Genomic DNA, 17,640 nt, shown 5'->3' with positions numbered 1-17,640 from the left:
GTAGGACCATTCTCCCCAGCTGCGGTGTACAGTACATTTTTTACATCTGACCCAGTCCGGACTCGTCCAAGGGCCACTGCATGAACTATCTCACGTTTAATTTGCTCAAAGGCTTGTTGTTGCTCAGGGCCCCATTTGAAATCATTTTTCTTCCAGGTCACATGATAGAGAGGGCTTACAATCCAACTGTAATTTGGGATGTGCATTCTCCAGAACCCCACAGCACCCAAGAAAGCTTGTGTTTCTTTCTTATTAGTTGGTGGAGACATTGCTGCTTTTGTTGATCACATCTGTAGGGATCTGGCGACATCCACCTTGTCATTTTATTCCCAAAAATTGAATCTCCTGTGCAGATCCCTTGACCTTAGTCCGTTTTATGGCAAAACCGGCTTTCAGCAGGATTTGGATTATTTTCCTCCCTTTCTCAAAGACTTCTTCTGCTGTATTGCCCCACACAATAATGTCATCAATGTATTGTAGGTGTTTGGAGCTTGCCCCTGTTCCAGTGCAGTCTGGATCAGTCCATGGCAGATGGTAGGGCTGTGTTTCCACCCCGGGACAGTCGGTTCCAAGTGTACTGGACGCCCCTCCAAGTAAAAGCGAACTGTGGCTTGCACTGTGCTGCCAAAGGAATTGAGAAGAATGCATTGGCAATATCAGTTGTGCCATACCACTTGGCTGCCTTTGACTCCAGTCCATACTGAAGTTCTAGCATGTTCGGTATGGCAGCACTCAACGGTGGTGTGACTTCATTCAGGCCATGATAGTCTACTGTTAGTCTCCACTCTCTGTTGGACTTTCACACTGGCTATATGGGGCTATTAAAGGGTGAGCGAGTCCTGCTGATCACTCCCTGACTCTCCAGACTACGGATCAGCTTATGTATGGGAATCAGGGAGTCCCGGTTTGTGTGATATTGCCGTCAGTGCACTGTTGTGGTCGTGATTGGCACTTGTTGTTCTTCGACCTTCAGCAACCCCACAACAGAAGGATCCCCTGAGAGACCAGGCAAGGTGGACAGCTGCTCAATTTCCTCTGTCTCCAAAACAGCAATACCAAAAGCCCATCGGTACCCTTTTGAGTCTTTGAAGTACCCTCTCCTGAGGTAATCTATGCCGAGGATGCATGGAGCCTCTGGACCAGTCACAATGGGATGCTTTTGCCATTTCCTCCCACTCAGGCTGATCTCAGCCTCCCGTACAGTCAACTCTTGGGATCCTCCTGTCACTCCAGAAATATAGATGGGTTCCGCCCCTTGACAGCTTGATGGCATCAGGGTACACTCTGCACTGGTATCTACTAGAGCCTTATATTTCTGTGGGACTGGTGTGCCAGGCCATCTGATCCTCATAGTACAGTAAATCCGATTGTCCCCTACCTCCACCTGGCTGGAGGCAGGGCCCCTCTAATAGTCATCACATTGGTCACTTACGTCTTGCTGACAGCGATTAGTCTTTATCACAGGAACTGGAGTAAAATCAGCTCTTCCACTCCATTTGGGAACCTGCTCACCAGAGACTGAAGCTGCAGCTTTCATGGGATGATAAGCCTTGACCCTTGTTCTCCTCTTCAATTCATGCACCTGTTCCTCCAAAGCTGAAGTTTTTCCATGAAGGTTTTCCATCCCACTTTGTCATGTCTTCTTTGTGATCCCGCAGGTAGATAGGGTAGCCCGTGGCATATACCTTCTGTATCTTCTCTCTTGAACAGTAGGACGCCTTTTTGTTAATAGCTGAGATGTGTGTTGGTACATGTGAGGAGCTGGATAGATCAGATAGATCATCTCTCAACTGTTTGAGGTCCTGGGACAATTTTTCCACAGCTGAGATGATGGAAGGGGTGAGATAGTCTTCGAACTCTCAGAGTTTATGAACCATTTCATCCACTGTTAGTGGTATTATGTCATTCCAGGTTACTGTTGCCAATGAATGGTCATATGATGACAGTGCATTCCATGTAAATTTACGCCACATGGGTCGTGTACATTCAACTTCATCTGGATCTATGTGTACACCCCCGTTATTTGGTTTGATGTGATAGATCATCTCCACAATGGCTGATTCCCTCAAAGACTGGGTGCCTTTCTCTAGAGTAGTCTACTTGGCCAAATGACTCATAACATCGTCCTTGTATGGAAACCCTTCTTTCACAGCTGCCAAGAGCCACTTCCAAAGGCTGAGGGACTGTTTCTCTCTTGCAATTGCTTTGTCAATTCCCCCTTCCCTAGCAAGTGATCCCAGCTGCTTGGCTTCCCTACCTTCTAGTTCGTGATCGTCAGCCCCATTGTCCCAGCATTGGAGCAACCAGGTGATGATGTGCTCCCCTGGTTGACGGGTAAAATCTTTTCACATATTCTGTAGCTTGGTTGTGGTCTGAGTTCGAGAAGTCACCTCTTCTTCTTCTTCTTCGTCATGTGATGATGACTCCTGATCAGATGGTGTTCCAGGTAGTAAGTGCATTGCCATTGCTTCTTCATCTTGTTCCTTCATCTTTCTTGTCTTTTTTTTGCTTTTCCCCTTGTGTACAGGGGCAACTGATATTGGTACAAATTGGTCCTCTGGTTTAGCTGCACTGATTATCACTGTGGTTGGAGTGGCTGCAGTGTCTGTTGTCAGGGTTTGGGTAGCTGCTGTACTTGTTGCTGGGGGTGGTGTAGCCGCTGTGCCTGGAGCTGGAGTAGCTGTGCTGTCTGCTGCTTTGCCCTCAGATCCAGGGACATTTTTTTCCTTTTGAAGGTGCTGGATAGTGTTGAACAGGGCTCTCTGTAAGCATAGCCCGAGCCCCAGCACGTTGCCATGATTTGTCCCTCTCTAGTATGACCAGGATGACAGCACACCTCATTTAAGTGTTTTACTAATTTTTCTGGATTTTGCACTTGTTCAGTGGTGAAGTTCCAGAGCACTGGAGGGGCCCACTGGCCTAGATACTTGCTCATACTATCCCACACACCCTGCCACTCATGACTGTCCAGCCTCAGGGAAAATCTCTTGGTCCTCCTATATTGTCGTCTAACCCTAGACAAGGCCCAAACCCGATTCTGCTTAACTCTTGAGACCAGATGAAATGGTCGTGGGTAAAACACACTCTGTATGCGTGCCAACATGCTGATCCCCATCACAATCAGCAAGCAGATCTTAAGGGTACCTAAAGGCCATTCAAAACCTTCAGAACTCTCAAATGATTCTGTAAATGGTCTGGTGGGGAAGCTGGAAGCATAAGAGAATGTCTCCTTCATGGGTTGACCATCCGAGGAGGGGAAAAAAGATATGTAATTGCTAAGCACTTCTATTATATACCTCCCAAAGTATAGTGGTGGTGACCACACTGGGAACGCAAGCCAGATCAGTTTCGTAATCAATGATTCTATTGTATTACAAGTCATTACCATAAAGTACAATGAAACAAGAACCTTACCCCAAGGCCCCCAGCCGACAAACACTAACACAGCAAATACCAGCTGAAAGTAAGGCACGACATGCTGAAACTCCGAGATCAAGAGCAACAACTTTGACAGCCAATGAATCAGCATTGTGATGAGTGACTATCAATCTGAAACAATGAATGCTTATCACAAATAGGATTAGACACACTCCGGTCAGATCTGTCGTTATCTCAACCCTTCGTGCCCCACGCTGGGCACCAAAAAAGAACTGTCGTGGTTTAAACCCAGCCGTAACTCAGAACCACGCAGTGTCTCTCTCACTTCCCCCCCTTCCCGCCCCCAACTCCCAGAGGAATGGGGAGGAGAATCGAGAGACTGCAACTCCCACAGGCTGAGATAAGAACAGTCCAGTAACTAAGGTATAACACAAACCACTACTGCTACCACCAATAATAATACTGATAAGTGAAATAACAAAGGAAGAGAATACAACTGCTCATCACCTGCCGGCCGATACCCCGCCCGCCCGAGCAATGAACTAGCCCTTCTGGGTAACTGCCCCCAGTTTTACATCATGGGCATGACGTGCTGTGGTATGGAATACCTCTTTCGCTAGTTTGGGTCAGGTGTCCTGTCTCTGCTTCGTCCCGGCTTCCCCTCCTCTCTGGCAGAACATGAGTCTCAGAAAGTCTTTGGTCAGACTAAACATTACTGAGCAACAACTAAAAATGTCACTGTTATCAGCGTTGTTCCCAGGGTGAAAGTCAAAAACACAGCACTGCACCAGCTACTAAGAAGGAATAAAAATGACTGCAACTGCTGAACCCGGGACAGAAATGAAGAAGCTACCATGTGGAAAAAAAACATTTTACCCTTTGCTATCAGCAAAATAACTTTATCAGTAGGCTTTGCCTTAATACAATCTCCTTACAGAAAAGCAACTAATTAAGTGGACAGCTGTGTTATGAATTACTTATCCTTCCCAGTAACCTTCTGTGAAAGAGCATAAGCTTCAGAAAGACTGTGGCAGGTTGCCTTATTTTGAAGGGTTAAATACTGCTCTAGACATCTGTGTCCAAGCTATGCTTGTGCTGACGAGTTTTTAGGTGATGTTCAGCAGGTTTCCTAACAACGATTTGCACGAGTGCTTGCAGTGGTTTTAACATTTTTTGATCATTCAGCATGACATTTGGTGATTCAGTACCTAAAGTGCTGGCTTCTTCTGTCTGCAACTGAAAACAATGGAACTGTGCCCCGAGAAAACAAATTTATATAAAATGTCAAAGTGACAAACTGAAAGCAAAGCGTACCAAAAGTTAAGAGTTGCCTGTAACAGTTTGAACTGTCATTGCCGTAACTCAGGTCTTAAAGGGTAGAAGGAGAATAATGGAGGATAGCAATGCAGACTGGATTTGGGGCAAATAGTCATGCCACCTAGGGGTATCTGGAGACTCCAATTCGGTTCTTTTCAGTACTATTCATCTCCTACCCCTCTCTTTGGCAAAATCTACTGATGTGTCACGTAAGATGGAAGACAGTGGAGCTCTAAAATGGAGAGAAAATTGTGGAAACCCAACTTCACTGTGCTATATGAATAGCTGGTGAAGATATAGCCATGACATTTGAGAGATCAGGAAACATATTTGCAACAGCTTTTCAGCTCTGATCACAGACCTGCTGTCCAGAGTGTGAAGACAAGAACCAAAAAAGAAAGACAAGAGAAACAGTTTGCTTTCCTCATCCACAAAGTGAAAGCCACTTGCCTTTCAAGGAAGAACAATTTCCCCAATGTGACCTTGTGGTTCCAACACGTCATGAAATCCTCACTTAAGTTTGCTAAGGTCTACCGAAAGCTTTCTAGGGCTGTCTCTGAATCAGGTGTTAGCAGTCGTGATCATTGCTGACGGCTTGTTAACCAGTGAGCATTATATGCAGTTGCTGGAATGTATCTTCCTGAACAATTAACAAATAAATGCATTTTCATATGACCATCCCTTCTTTCAAATGGTTCGGATTAATGTATCTACACTGATAAATGTATCTTTCTCCCAAATGAAAGAACATTTTCCCCTCACGAAACACCAAGAAACACCTTTAAATTTTATGAGATGCAGCTATTTTTGTAAGTCAGCAAACCAATTCATCTTCTAAGTGGCTGCCCTGGATTATTTTTGTTTTCTGAACTTATGTATCTCCCAGTGGCTATTCTCTGGTTCTTGTGAGCCAGCCTGCGGTTTTCAGCACTCTGTGAAATAGAAATGTGCCCCACCTACACAACTATCTATAAATACAACACAGATTAATCATTTTGGGCCTTGCTTCCAGCAAATAGATTTTGCACTGATTTGCTGTAGAGGCTGAGTCCTGTCAAGTCCTGTCAACCTAAAAGCAGGAATGCCCTGTCTCAAGAAGGGAAAAATCTCATTATCAAAAAGAGACAACCATGTGCCCTCAATTAATTTGAAAACCTAGCCACTCATGGAAGGTGTTGCCTCTATAGCTGTAGATGTTTTGCTTTTGTGCAAGAGACATTGTCTGAAGATTTTAATTGATGGAAATGTATCAGTCTTTTTTCTATAGGTGTAGATATCGCTATATTTTGAAACGCACAGAGCTGATGAAAATTTTTACTCTTGATTTCAAAGAGCACAGGAGCTTTCCTCTCATTCTTGACTTTGGAAGAAAGCGTTTGAAAATTTGAAAAAACCCACCTGAAAATTGAAAATGTTTGCTAAAAATGGCCAAAGAGAGTATATAACTTTGCACATGTATTTAGGGGAAATACTTCACCTGTATTCTTTACACTTCTTTTCAGCAAACCTTCCTGAAAATGAACTCTCAGTACAAAGAAATGTTTCCTTGAGTTAAACATTTCTTATCATCTCAGTACCTCCTTCAGTTGTGCTTGTTTTTGATGATATCTTTGATCAAATCCCTAGGTTAATTTTCAGGAATGTCATAGCAAACATGGCAGCCATAATCCCTTTAGTAGTTAAGTATGTTTATTAGAGTTGAAGGGTGTTAAATGTGGCAGTTTAAATGCTAAGCTGAGTAATCGTTCATTAGGAATTTGCTCAATATATTTGCTGCTAGCATCTGAAGCATATAAAACCGGGCTCAGATAATTCATCAGGCACTTAATATATGAACAAGATAAACTCCTCAAACGCTGATTGACAAAACCTAGGATTTTGTTAGCAGAGATATGTGCATATCCACATATGTGCATATTCATATCCACACCCATGAATAAATTATCCACTTCCAGCATAGAGATACTGTAATATAAATGTATTTAGCAGCCAAGGCAAGTATGCACAACTCCACCTCCAAGATCCGGCGGCAGCCTCAGCCAGCAAAGCCAAGTTCAGGGAGTTGAGAAGCATCTGGTTAGTGAGACATCATAACCACGGAAATAGTTCTGTTGATTCCACCTGTGTGGTGGACAAGCAGACACTGAAATACTCAAGCCATGGCTCTATGGTGGCTTGTCTTTCTGTCTGGAGGAACTATATCTCCCATTGCAGCAAAATCCTGTTGCCATCTTGAAGCTATTTTGGGCTTTTGAAATTAAACTGAATTTCATGCTGTCCTGTTCTTCCTTTCCACTCTAGCTTGATGAATATCCAACCTGCAACCTGAATGTTTTTAGTAGTTTTGTTTGGTTTCTTTCTTCTTATACATATAATTCCTCTCTTTGACCCTTATCTTACTCTCCACAGAAAACCTGATCTCTGTTAATGTTACAAAACTGCCACAACCATCGATAATTCACCAAAGCCCAGAAACAAACAGCCCGTTTTTCATCCAGGTCCCCATGCTAATATTTTGCTCTGACAGAGTTTATACCTTCAGATATTTCCAACCCCTACAACACATGGAATATAGCAGTGTAGGGAGGAGTTCAAATCTCTGGCTACCTGTCTGATCTGACAGTCTCCAGACACACCATACAGCACCAATATGACAAATGTCCTTGCAGTCCCAGTGTGAAGAAAATGGCCAGAAAAGGCTGAACCACCCCAGACTCCATAGTTTCCTGAGCATCTACCCCTTTCTTTTAGTAAAGATGACTCTGTCATAGTAGTGCATTAAAGACTTTTTGTGTCTGCACCTAAGACAACTATAAGGATAAACCTGAAGAAGTTTATGCCTCTTCCAGCACTTCATCAGCATTCACTCAGTTCCTTGCTAGTGTCCTATTAAATGCAGAGTTTTTTTAGACTTAGAAGCAATTCATGAAGTCCCAAGCCTTTCACTTATCAAAAATCTCTTGAGGCTCTGCTTCTGCAACAGAAATTTATATAAGGAGAGAAAGAGAGGCAAAGGAGAAACAGAAGCACAAAACCCCACATCATGGCTCAGCATGATAAATAAGCATGTGAAAGAAGGGTGTGCCATAGGGAGAAGAAGGAAAGAAGTGATTATGTGGCAGAGGATGATCTTCCTCCTCAAAATGCCCCTGGGAAGGAGGAAGCAAGAAAATAGGAGAATCCCAACAGTACAATGTTCCTTCAAAGCACCATGGCCAACCCACTGATGAAGAGCTTCTCTCTAATGCCTCCTGCCAACTCAGCATTTGCCAAATCCCATTTGCTTCTAATCACTTACAGACAGTTGCTTGACCTGAATCTGCTCCCCCTTTTTCTGGTGCAAAGCTAGTTAGGCTGCAGAAGCTCACTTGGTGCTGGTGTATGTGAAAGTAGTCCTGTACTTATTTTTATGATCCACAGAGAAATAAAAGTACTGACTGACCTGCTATAGTGGCTGGCTCGGACAAGTCCTGGAGAAGCAGCTGGGTAGTAGGTGGACCTGCATGATATTACAAGTGTTATCCTTATAGGAAGAGAAAATGCACAGCAAGAATGGGTTCCAGTGGGTGTTCAGGGAAGAAATGTTAATCAGAGACACAATTACTTTTCTAACAGCTCAGGAAAGAGAATCTGCTTACTGAAGGCCATATTGACATTCATCTCACTACAATTTCTCCCATTACTCTGCCCCAAAACCAGAGTTACCAGTGAATTTGCAGGATATCACAACACAAGGTCTGTCTTTTGGAGGCAAGCCCAGTTTTCTGAAAGATCCCTCATGGCACAGCAAAAACAGAGAGGAAAAAGGAGTCCTTATTAGGTGCTAGTCACTAAGACAAAGAAAATCTAACTTTAATCTTAGTAATATATGTGCTATCTCAATAAGATCAGATGTTCATCAGGTCCACCTTCCTTCAACCCTCAAATTATGGCAATACATAAGAAAAAATTGCTTCATGACCCTCCCCTTCATACTCACAGAAGCAGAAGCAATCAGCTGTCAACCTTCAGGTTGTTCAGCACAGGATCTGATTGCATTTTGCATGCAGAATGGTGGCTGTTATTATTGGTAAGAACAACAGTTGTTACAGTTCAACAAATGTGCCTTAATCATTTTCTCCTTATGTAACACACCATATACAAGTATTAATGCAATCAAGTGTACTCTAAGTACTGACTGCAGAAATACTGCCTGCAGTCTCCTTCTACTCAATGAGAACTGTTACTAAATCAAAGGTCTGGAAAGGATAGAAAAGCACTGTGCAAAAGCTGGGTAATTTGAGGGGACTGGCCCCATGTTTTGATGTTTCATATATAAGGTGATCTATGAAAATTAAGGGTTCAGATTGTAGTTTAAGAAAAGTGAAACAAAATTTCTCCTGTGTCTCTGATCTCTTTTGCCACTGGCCCATCAGGATTACTTGCACTGATTACTTCTTGTTATTCTGAATTTAGATAGATTGGTGTACATCTGTACTGCTGAATTCCCTCATCCTTCCAACAGGGTAGTTTCATTTAGGCTGCCTATTGAGAGAAGCTTGTGTCCCTTGCTAACTCATGAGTGAATGTGTGGGAGAGCTCCTGAGCCAAATCCCCTCCAGGGACCTTTCTAGCAATGTAACAGTATAAGCAATTAGATTCGGGTGCCCAGGAACCTTTTCTGTCACTTTTTAAAATCTTGAACTATAATAAGCTCAGCATCACTGTACCAAATTTGCTAAAGCTATAATGTTTTGGATTAGGGATTGCTAGCAAACTGAAAGTAAAAGTCACTTTTAAAATATATATATGTGTATAGCTATATACACGCATCCAATTCCCAGCTGGAATTAGATTGCTTCCTGAGGAATTGTTCTCCTACAGACTTAGAAATACTACTACAAGATACACTTTCATTGATCAGTGAACAAGTCATTACCTCTTTCCATAACATGAAGGAGGCAGAAGAAAAAATTCACTCAGATGGGGAAACAAATAGTTCCAAAGTGTCCCTGAAAACTCATTTCTGAGAACTACCTTGAGGGGCTTAATAGTCCTTGCTACAGTGCTTTTCATATTTACAAGTTACAACATAGACATTGAAATGAAGATATTCAGGCCAAAAGAACATATTCACCTTGGCTTTTTGGTGTAATGTGGGGCAATTCACACAGTTCAGATGGAGTACACAAAAGCATTCCTTTTGCCTGGTTCTTCTAACCAGGCTTTCAACCAGAAGAGGTTTGGGGTTTTCTTTTAATCCATTCTTGATCCTGACTCTTCTTTGCATGAAACCAAACCATTTAATTGAAAAATCGGAAATTTTTCTGTGAATTCTTTGGTGACTTGGACTGAGAAAATGCCATCAATCCATATCTCAGAAAGCACTTCAAGTGACTTGCAACCAAGGTTTTAAATTAAAAAAAAAAAACAACAACAACAACAAAAAACCCTACTGAGCATGTCCCTACTGCTAATTTGAGTAAAATATACAACTTTTTAACCTATGACTAACACAACGTTAGTCTGCTGGTTCCCTGCCAGCAACAAGTGAGGCTTGCTTAGCCTCTGTCTCAGTTTTGGGACAATGACAGTCTTGCCACTGGTGAGCAAGTTTCTGGAGCTGCAATTTAAAAGGTAGAAAAAAAAGCTGCTCTTCATTAAATGCTACAGTAAACATAGCAAATGGGATTGGAGTCAGAACTGAGACCAGCAGATAGGCCTGCCTACCTTCTCCTTGTTTAGAGAAATACTCAATGGCACAGACCACCCCAGAGGTAGAAGATGTCAGAGATCAGCGTATCTACCACACACATGGTCACCCCTTTTAAAATTTACTCAACATCATCTAGTTTTGGACTCTTGTCACTTCTCCTGAGTTTGACTTATTCCTGAAAGTCTTTCAAAAGGGCCTGGTTGAAGCAAGCCATCAGAACCCATGCATCTGCCCCAGCTCAGGTAGAGCTGGGGAGGAGAGTCTGGAGACAAACAATGTGCTTTTGTCAAGTTGTTTTGTTTAATGACTGTAATGACAATCCTCAAAACTTTTAATTATTTTTCCATGACAGAAAATTTAACAATTTAATTTCCTTGCTGCTGGGATCAAACAGCCAAAGAGCCTGTGGCATTATGATATAAATACATCTGAATATATTAAAGGAGGATAAGGGAGAAATTAATTACAAAGAAAGTCCTCTTCTCAGAGGCACTCAACACCAGAATGACTTTTCCATGTAAGAGTAAGAAAGTTAGGAGAATTACATTATGGTCATGCCCTCTTAGGTTCTAAGAATATTTTTACAACTTCTGCTGGGGGTCTTATGGCTTCCTATAAAGGCAGGCTATTGACAGACACCAGATACAACAAAATAGAGCTGGAGGATGTGAAAGCCCAAGAAGCAGATTATTCACAAGTAGGTCTTTTTTCAGTATCCTGTGGGAGTCAGGATATCTGTGACTGGCTTTATTTTCCTAAAATTAAATAAAGACTTGGCTTTCACAAGTTTGGGAATTATGAATCTAGAGGTTTTTATAGCAGAAAATGCAATACAGAAAATAGTGATATCCACACAAATGCAAAGCAGTCCCTCAATGTTTAACTGTGCATAGCAATGACACATGCCATTATGGCAGCTGATAAAGATTACAGTTCCCAGATCAAAATGCAGGGTATATTTTAGAACTGGTATGTTGAATGTACTAACAGTACAGCCTGGATCACAGCCAGAGTGTTAAGTCTCACAAAAGGAGAGTTACTGTGCAGTTGGCAATCGCAAGAATGAACGGCTGTGTGCATGCGGGATCAGATCTGGTTAATATCCAGACCACAACTGTTCTGGATCTAAAAAATCAGTACTTGCAAAGAGGAAAGTAGTGTCTTTCGAGTTGTCAGCACCTGGATTCTCCTGTTTAATACAATCTCTTAAGCCTGTTTTGGTTACAAAGTTGCAAGGGTACAACAGAAGAGTAAAGAAGAATTATGTAAGTGACAGCTTAACTGAATGAATCTGAACATCTTGACTGGAGAAGTATCTGGTTTGTGAAAGGGACAATTTACCTCGCACTGTGTTCAGCTAGCAGAATAATAAATCAAAAACCAAAAATCGAAAAACCACAGATGCTAGTACAGAAGAACTGTGGGAGGGGAGAATTAGTGGAAGTCACAGTAATTGGGTGTAACCGCTTTAATAAAGTACTGGAAAAATGAGCTAGAAAAAGTCCTTTGTTTCAAACACTGTAAGGAATAGTCGTCCTGCGTTCCCTTGCAGGAATGGACAGAATAAAGGGCAAGAGCCATTTCCTCTGTAAAATCCCTCCTTAAGACATGTGCTCTGTTCTGGGTGGCACCTCATTATTTATTTCAGGCTGCTGATGCCAATTGACTGTATGCAGTGCTGCAGGCTAAGAATCCCTCCAAGTGATGATCCTGTTTTTTCCAGTGACTGAGTCTATGACAGACCATCTACACATCACAGCCCTCACTTTCCCCAGCTATGAAAAATTAACAAACTCTCATTTGTCAAATTGACAGTGTTAAAATTAGTCAGGAAGAGTCAGAGCACAAAGTCTTACTCCTTGGGTGAATAGTTTTTCACCTAGTTAATCTGTCCAATTTCTTCAGAACTGGGCATCCTCTAAGACTGTAATATTTATACAGTATTTTGGATTACATTTTAATAACACTACCTTAAAAGACTCAACACTAATCTTGACTTTTTTTTCCCCCCTAAGAAGCATGGCTTTTATAAGCCATAAGAAACATAATAGCTAGCAATGGTGCTAGAGAAGATTTTATATCCCTACCTTGTGAGCTGTGTTCACAAGAGGAAAAGATGGAAGATGTAAAAGAGTTCTATGATCTGCAGTTTTGACTGGCACAGTTTGAAAATAGAGTTTGAGTCTCAGATGATAGTCTGGTTTGCTGGAAGTTGCTTTACAACCCAAAAAATGTTAAAAGTATTTGTGGAGTGAAAATTAAGGAAGTCCATAATAATTAAAAATATTGAAACATAAAATTGTGACCTTTTCTTTTTAAGCAAACTTGTTAATCTATAAATGTTGATATTTTTATATCTTTTTCCAAATTACCTCAAAGTTGATTTTTCTATCATTTAAAAGAGACAAAACACTATTTTTTTGGGATAATTTACAGTTCTTCTGCTTGACTGCAAATGAGTGTTGTACTTGGCTAAGATAGCAGTTTAATTAGGGATCCCCAAAACATTGCTTTATTACAGCAATTGCTTATTATGGCTCAACCTAAAAATCTTCAGGAATATCAAGATGCCAGAGGGTTAGGTTTATTCACCTAAACAACTAATGCACTCCTCTAAAGAAGCTTCTAATCAAATAGGAAAAATACTGTGAGGAAAAAAGAAATATTAAGACCCATTTTGAATGTAATGAGCACTCATATTCAAGAAGGATGTGACACCAAGAGGAAGTGACATGCCAATGGCTACCCAAGAACTCAGTGGCAGAGGCAGGGATTGTTCTGACTCTCTAAGAGCATATTGGGTGCAAAAGCATCCTTGGCCTCTGGAGAGCTATGTTGTAAATAAGTTATTCTGTGTGATGAAAAGTTAAAAAAATGGAGGCTGTGTCTGTGTGCTGCTCTGAATCCAGGATTAGTTTCTTACATGAGTGAGACAGCTAAGTAATTCCATGGGATTTCACCAAGGTAATTAAGTCCAGATACACAGCCTTTAGACACTGATGAACTCTGCCATTATCAATGACAGTAGTTAAAGGGCAAGAAAGTAATTTAAAAAGTACCTTCTGCTTAGAGCTGCCACTATTCTTTCCCAAAGCATGCCCTGGCCATAAGTGTGTTTTGGGAAGTAGGGGTATTAAAATCCTTCTCTGGTAAGAAGTTGCTGGTGATGCTGGTGTGTATATGTCCTTGGAGTGCCCAGGCTGTCAGCTGCAGCAGCTGCTGCTTCATTCATTATACATGAGGAGTCACAGGCAGTGTGAAGCACTGAAACGAATCCTGACAGAGTCATGAATAAAATGTAAATATATCTTGAGAAGGAAACATTTACAAGGGAATTGGAAAAAAAAAAAAAGGGGGGGGGCAAAAAAAGGGAGAACTGAACAACTGTAGGAATGAAGGAGAAGGATGAAGCAGTACAGTCTGCAGAGTGAACACCTGGTCTTCTTCCCTCATCTCATGTAATGGAAGCAGGCTCCAGGACTGCTAGCACACACCACAGTGCTGTAGCTGCCTGGGAATACAGACACCCTAGGGAGTTTTAAACCCAAATGAATTGTGGGACTAGCCTTCAGGGCCACAGAATAAGGCTTGCTCTTTGCTTGGGTTTGTCAGAAGAGAGAAAAGCTGGTATCCACTTGCCTTTTAGCCATGTCTTCCCACTGACTCTGTCCCTATTTAAAAAGTATTTCCAGACTGGTTTGGAGCTTTAAGACAAGTCATCCCCTCTCTGTTTCTGGTTACTGCCTCTTTCAACAGGCAGTGACCGTATGAGTGCTCCTAGGCTGTTTGCCCAGTAAAGCAGACCTATTAAATAACCTTTTGCAGAGCACTGTAATCCAGCTGGGAGGCTGTTATCTTCCTGAGCAGCTCAGACTAGATTGCAAGCACTGATGTGACTCTGCTCATATTGTTTGAGTAGCCAGTGAGTTGCTTCAGCCCTCTCTGCCTCACATTACCTGGTCTCACAATCCATCAAATGATATTCATCTGCTTCACTGGGAGATGAGTAAGAATTATATGATTCTGGATCCTTGATAAAAAGTTGTTGTCTATATACAAAGACTGACTATAACACTGAATTTTCACAACCTCTTCCATCCCCTGCGGTTTGAAAACTGCAGGCCAAATATTGCTCTCAGCTACGCCCAGGCAATTCCAACCAATTTCAGTCACAGGCACGACAAAAATCTGCATATGCAGGGCTCAGTCTAACATCGCTGCAATTTATGTATGTATGTATGTGGAAGGCATGGGGGTGGCACACAGCAGCCACTCTGTGACAACAATAGTACCTACCCAGTGGGGTTCAGGAGGGAGAAATGAGGAATTGTTTTCCCAGTGGAAGCTACAGGGAGAATTTTAAGCAGGCAGAATGTAATTACCTGAAAAGGAATCATACATTATACCCATCACACCATTCCACATAAAAATTTAAAGCACGATTTGCAACTGAGGAAGCAGAAGTGAATTTCTGAGTTTCATTAATTTAGTTCCTCCTCCTTAGCATGGTGCTCATGATCAAAGTGAGATTCACTTCCATGGAGAAGCAGTACCACCTTCTCCATGCCCTGATCTGGAAGGAGAAGCTGGGAGGTGTATTGTGCCTGTTTCTGAGAGGAGCTCAGCTACAGATCTTCCATCATATTATTTGTACTTCTTTCACACAACACGGCTGCACTATCTACACCTTACTGGATGAATATATGTTACTAATCCACAGCTCCTAGCTCCCTCTATTTCATGGCACCTGGATGCCTCAAAATCCTTAAGGTTGTTTCCTTTCAATTAATCCTTCCTAAGATGCAGACAACAATTTTAAAGGCAAGAAATGGGACTTGGAAAAACTGAGAACAGGTTTAATCTCTCCTAACTTCAAAAGTTTGAAATACAGGTGTCTGCAGCAAAGCTAGGAAACTAGGCTTTTCCATAAGATTCATTAGACAAAAAGAGGTGCTTATAGGGCTGGACTGACCTAAGTGTCTGGTTTAGGAGGAAATTGATCATTCCCTGGAAGTGCCTCCCTTCTTTCTTTGGCTATAAAGAAAAATTAGATAATTGCCCTGTTATTTAGACCCATGCAGTCTATAAAGAAATCCAAAGTAGAACAGGAAATTGAAACCATATCTCCTAATTCATACACAGATTTCTTAGCTAGTAAGCCATGACCCTATTCCTGAAAGAATCATAAAAAAAATCTTCAAAAATATAGTATTGCTAGGAAAATTGCTTTCAGTCCTTTGCAGATTTGTCCTATGAGTGCATGGGTAATTCTGTGTCAGCTCCCACCATATTTTCAAAGAAACATCAGGCTCCGCGGTGTGTTACTGAGGCAGAAGAGTGTTGCCTCCAATGCTTCAGTAGACAAAGTTTTCATATTAAAAAGATAAGCCAGAATCACAGAGAGTTTACATCAGACTAAACAGTAGAATGAGGCTAGACTGATGAGTACCTATAGATTTGTGCGTCATTCTACTAGCGCTTATCATGATTTGACAGATGAGAGGGCAATTTGTTTTACTTATAATCTATATCTAATTATTAAATAAACACACACAACAGTAACCAAAACATCAGTATTAGCACAATTGAGTAAAGAAGGAAAATAGTCTACATGCAATTTCAGGATGAAGTAAAAGCTTAGGGGATACCTACCCTTTCAATACCTACAAGAAAGTAATTGGGAAGACCAGGTTTTTTAATGAGGGACAACAAAAAATCACTGTCATAAATTGAATCAAGAGAGTTTTGGACTGTATACAAAAGGAAACTTTTTCACAGTGAGGACAGTCAAGCATTGGAGCAGTCTCCATCCTTGCAATTTGTTAAGACCTGGCTAAACAAAGCTCTGATCAAGCTGGTCTGACCTTACAGCTGACAGTTTTTAGCAGAAAGTCATTCTAGAGCCCTCTTGAGTTCTCTTGTAAAATGTACGATTGCATAAAGACATTGATTATGGACCACTTCCCATCCCCTAATAAGACATTCAGAGAGTAAACGTGGCCCTTATTGAAGCTTCATGTGGAGCAGAGGTTTACCAGGTGCCGTGGTTTAAGCCCCGGCCATAAACCAGAACCGCGCAGTCTACTTCTCCCCCACTCCCCAGAGGGATGGGGAGGAGAATCGAAAGAATGCAACTCCCACGGGTTGAGATAAAAACAGTCCAGCAACCAAGGTACAACACAAATCACTACTGCTGCCACCAGTAACAACAATGATAAGGGAAATAACAAGGGAAGAGAATACGATACTGCCCGCCGGAAAAGAGAGCCCGACAGAAAAGAGGACATGCCCTTCCGGGTAGCTCCCAGTTACCTCCCAGGGCATGACGTGCTGTGGTATGGAATACCTCTTTGGCTAGTTTGGGTCAGGTGTCCTGTCCCTGCTTCCTCCCGGCTTCCCCTCCTCCCTGGCAGAGCATGAGACTCACAAAGTCCTTGGTCAGTCTAAACATCGGTGTTATCAGCTCTGTTCTCAGGCCGAAAGTCAAAAACACAGCGCTGCAACAGCTACTAAGAAGGAGAAAAACTGACTGCTGCTACTGAACCCAGGACACCAGGCCATCCAGTAACCAGCCATTCTCAGTCTTCTGTGTGATGCGTGCAACAAAGACAACGTAGAATAGAAATTCAACATTATGTTTTGCAGTCTCTACCTCCTTAAGCAGCCTGGATGCTTGAGCAGCCACAGTGATGAAAACTAGCTTAAGAAGTCTTTGCAGCACATGACAGACCAGAGATGTTGTGGTGTGATGACAAAGGTAGAAGCTGTGACTTTCATCCCCAGTGCCTCAAGCTGCAAAGAGCACAATTTGTATCTGAGAGATTTGACCTTAACTTTCCACAGAGAAAGTTTACAGTGGAGATATCTGTGCTCTCTGACACAGCTTAATCACCTTTACAAAGTGCTTTCAAGAAAAGAACTTTACTTCTCCTGTATGGAACATTGCCCTATCTTGTAGTATATCCTTTAAAAAAAAAAAAAAAAAAAAATTAAAAAAATCAGTAGTGAATTCCATGAACAGCAGGATTTTAATCTTTTTGGACCTACCTAGCAATTGTGGGCTTCAGAAGTCACCCAAGGTTTCCTTTGGGTGCTTCTAACTCACAATGGCTCCTGAAGAAAAGGAAATAATCTATTTTAATTTTGTGCAAAACTTTGCTTTCATGGGAAATTACAGGGACCACTTGGCTGAAAAAGTGAAACAAGCTATGTCAGCATTTGATATGGAGCTGGATTACTCAGCCGTGGTG

This window comes from Psittacula echo, assembly GCF_963264785.1.
Source record: "Psittacula echo genome assembly, chromosome: 4".
Lineage (NCBI taxonomy): Eukaryota > Metazoa > Chordata > Aves > Psittaciformes > Psittacidae > Psittacula > Psittacula echo.
Note: the sequence above shows the minus strand (reverse complement) of the source record.